At 46.7% G+C, this 4161-nt stretch overlaps 1 pseudogene; it reads left to right on the top strand.

Annotated features, from left to right (window-relative positions):
- The first annotated feature begins 3770 nt into the window (after positions 1 to 3770).
- The window catches only part of LOC105538571, a 1162-nt pseudogene continuing 771 nt past the window's right edge, over positions 3771 to 4161 (top strand).

Here is a 4161-nt window from a genome sequence, read left to right as displayed (position 1 = left end):
TGTAGTAAGAACATTTAACTTAATATTTAACATGAGATCTATCATCTCAACAAATGTTTAAGTGCATAATACGGTATTGTTATCTACAGGCACAATATTGTGCAACAGATCTCTAGAACTTACTCAACTTGCATCAGTGGAACTTTTTTTCTTTCTTTTTTTTTGAGATGGAGTCTCACTCTGTCCCCAGGCTGGAGTGCAGTGGCACGGTCTCAGCTCCCTACAACCTTTGCTTCCTGGGTTCAAGTGATTCCTCTGCCTCAGCTTCCTGAATATCTGGGACTATAGGCGCATGCCACCACACCCCACTAATTTTTGTAATTTTGTATTTTCTTTTATTTTTGAGACAGAGTTTTGCTTTTGTTGCCCAGGCTGGAGTACAATGGCGTGATCTTGTCTCACAGTAACCTCTGCCTGCCGGGTTCAAGCGATTCTCCTGCCTCAGTCTCCTGAGTAGCTGGGATTACAGGCATGTGCCACCACGCCTGGCTAATTTTGTATTTTTGGTAGATATGGGGTTTCTGCATGTTGGTCAGGCTGGTCTTGAACTTCCGACCTCAGGTGATCCACCCGCCTCGGCCTCCCAAAGTGCTGGGATTACAGGCATGAGCCACTGCGCCCAGCCACATCACTGAAACTTTATACCCATTGAATAGCAACTCCCCACCCTCTCCCCTCAGCCCCTGGCAACCACCATTTTGCTGTTTCTGTGTGTTTGACTGTTTGAGAGTCATCCTGTAAGTGGCATCATATAGCATTTTTCTTTCTGCAACTGGCTTATTTCACTTAGCATAATGCCTCCCCATATTGTCAAATGTGGCAGGATTTCCTTCTTTTTTCAAGCTAAATCATGTTCCACTGTATGAACATACCATGCTTTCCTTATCCATTTATCCATCAGTGCACATTTAGGTTGTTTTTATTCCTTGGTTGTTGTGAATAATGCTGTAGTAAACATGGGAGTGCAAATACCTCTTTGAGATCCTGATTTTAATTCTTTTTTTTTTTTGAGATGGAGTGTCTCTGTGTCACCTAGGGTGGAGTGCCATGGCGCGATCTTGGCTCACTGCAACCTCCACCTCCTGGGTTCATGCGATTCTCCTGCTTCAGCCTCCCAAGTAGCTGGGACCACAGGCATGTGCCACCACACCTGGCTAATTTTTTTTTTTTTTTGTATTTTTAGTAGAGATGGGATTTCACCGTGTTGGCAAGGCTGGTCTCGACCTCCTGGCCTCATGTGATCCACCTTCCTCGGTCTCCCAAAGTGCTAGGATTGCAGGCATGAGCCATCGTGTCCGGCCTATTTTGGATAAATATTTGGAAGTATGATTGCTGGATCATATGGTAGTTCTACATGTAACTTTTTGAGGAAACTGCATGCTATTTTCCTTGTTTAATTTCATCCGCCTTCTCTAGCTTCAGTTGCAGGAGGCTTGTTTGATTTTCTCAAAAGTCCCGTGGGCTTCAGGACTTCCAGGCAGACTCTTCTCTCTGGAACCAGCTTTCTTTCTCCCCCTGATTGGGGAAGTCCTCATCCCCAGGTCTCAGTGGACCTGACTTTTCCCAACACCCCAGATGAGGTACGTAGCACCTTGTACTAATGAATCATAACCCTTCTTGCGCACTTTGGAAATTGCTTGTGAAATTATTTGCTTGTCTTTCTCCTACACCCCCATGTCAGTGCCCTTGGGACAGGGACTTTGTGTCTGTCTTATTCACTGTTGTTTTACCAGGGCCAGAAAGGTCAGAGAGATCTCTCCTGACCTGCCTGGGGCTCCCAGCATCTTTCATTTCTTGAGTGCTTGGCTGTTCCTGTCTACTCATTTTTCTGCCAAGGCATTTGCCCCGGTGGATGAGCAGTGCTGACCGAGCTCTCCCTTGGAACCACAACTCCCAGTTGGTGTGCTTTGCCGTCTAATCAGATCCTTCATCCAGCATGTGCAGTCAGTTTCCAAGAGAAGGAAAAAACAACCTAGAGTTAATAGTTACTCCTTCTGTCTCTCAGTGATTCCCCGACTCTGGGTACCAGAAGCAGAAACCAGCAGCCAGTTCTCCTTAATTAGGAAGGTGTCAAAGGAGGTTTTGGAAAAAAAAAAAAGAAAGTCGGTATACAGGTTGCCCATCACTTTATTAATTTTTAAGTTTCCTTCACATTTATTTAGGAACAACTTCTCCTAGAAGTTCCAGCCAAGTGCTAAGTTTTAACTTGGATGTGTGCTGGTTTGAGACGTGAATGCACCAATAGTCCCCCAGGGGTGCACAGAAGGCGCATAGAGTCCCTGGCTAGGCTTTCTTTCTTCTCTCTCTTGATGACTTAAAAGCTGTTGTGCAGCTGTCACTCATTTTCTAGGAAAACAAGCCAGTCGCCGATCGACTTGGCAATACCTAAGAAATATTCTGGTTCCAATTACAGGCTGCCAATGGCAAGTACAGCCTCGGCCAAGAGGAACTTACTTTCTTGGTTCCCGACGCAAGGGATCTGGCAATAGGGACATCCTTCTATGTTTGTAGAAAAGATTTTTCTCTTCGTGATGATAGTTACTCCATTCTCTATCGAAAAATTTCTCCCTAATGAATTTTTTGCATTCTGCTTTTTGGAGCCCATTCCTTTATGCCAAGCACTTGTGCTCTACAGGCATCTCTGGAAACTTTGGGTACCTGCTTCTCTTTAGGAAGCTCCAACTAGTGAACAGAACAAGGGTTGAACTGGTTCTGTGGCAGACTCCTCATCACATCCCTGTAATGCAGGTGCTGCTTTAAAGATGGGGAAATGGGGGATCAGCAATGGGGCTTGGCTCGATGATACAATTAGTAAGGGCAGAGTTGGGATTTGAACCCCATCTGTGAAACGCCCCTGCTTGGGCTCCTTCCATGATGTCATGCTGGACAGTAGGGTCGCCTCAGAAGCTGAAAGGGTGCTGAGGAGGAGGAGGCCTTATCTAGGTTGCAGTAGTTTGGGTTCTTCAAGAAGCAGACTCCGAGACATGGATTTGAATGCAAGAGATTTATTTGAGGTGATCCCACAGGGAGGGCGTGGGAAAGAGATGAAGGGTCTTTCAGTGAGCGACTTACTGCTGTGGGCAGCTGCACCCAGGCCTGCCGGTGGACTCCAGAGGTTGGCCCAGAACATCCCCAAGTACCGCTTCCCGGAGCTCTGCCTGTTCCCATTTCCCACTGGTTGAGGGTCGTTCTGGGAGGTGTCACACTGAATGCACAAAATTTAATGTTGATCAACTTGGAGCATAGATTCTCTTGAAAAATGAGCAAACACTTATGCAGCCACACGTCCCCTCTATGTCACACACCGCCCAACACATAAAGTCTAAAGATCCTGGCATTAAGAAAAGTGGTACTGCCCAGGCACAGACAGTGGCTCACACCTGTAATCCCAGCACTTTGGGAGGCCGAGTTGGGAGGATCTCGTGAGGTCAGGAGTTTGAAACCAGCCTGGTCAACCTGGTGAAACCCCTGTCTCTACTAAAAATACAAAAATTAGCTGGGCACGGTGCCGTGTACCTGTAGTCCCAGCTAGTTGGGAGGCTGAGGCAGGAGAATCGCTTGAACCCAGGAGGTGGAGGTTGCAGTGAGCCAAGATAGTGCCACCGCACTCCAGCCTGGGTGACAGAGTGAGACCCTGTCTTAATAAATAAGTAAATAAAAATAAAAAGAGCTTTCCCTGGTGTGATTCCATCCTGCATGGCTGTTCTCTTGAGCAGTGGTCATTTATCTCTGTCCGCCTTCTCTCCCACCTAAGTGCATGCTACCACCCAATGGAAGATTCGGTGCTCATGTGCATGAGCCCCCTGAGGCCCTAGAACTATCTTTTCAGTTGTGAACTCAAGGCTGACAAAGGTTATCACTTCAGGGTGGATAATGATGAAAAAGAGTACGAGTTATCTTTAAGAATGGTCGGTTTAGGGGCTGGGGCAAAGGATGAATTGCACGTTGTTGAAGCAGAGGCAATGAATTATGAAGGCAGTCCAATTAAAGCAATACTGGCGACTTTGTAAATGCCTGTGCAGCCAGTGGGGGCTTTGAAATCATGCCACCGGTGATCTTACAGTTGAAGTGCGGTTCAGGGACAGTGCATGCTCGTGGACAACACTTTGTAGCTATGGAGGAAGATGCAGAGTCACAAGATGAAGACAAGGATGTGAAACC

This window comes from Mandrillus leucophaeus, unplaced genomic scaffold (genome assembly GCF_000951045.1).
Source record: "Mandrillus leucophaeus isolate KB7577 unplaced genomic scaffold, Mleu.le_1.0 Scaffold195, whole genome shotgun sequence".
In the NCBI taxonomy this organism is placed as follows: Eukaryota; Metazoa; Chordata; class Mammalia; order Primates; family Cercopithecidae; genus Mandrillus; species Mandrillus leucophaeus.
Note: the sequence above shows the minus strand (reverse complement) of the source record. Positions and strands in the feature narration are given on the sequence as shown.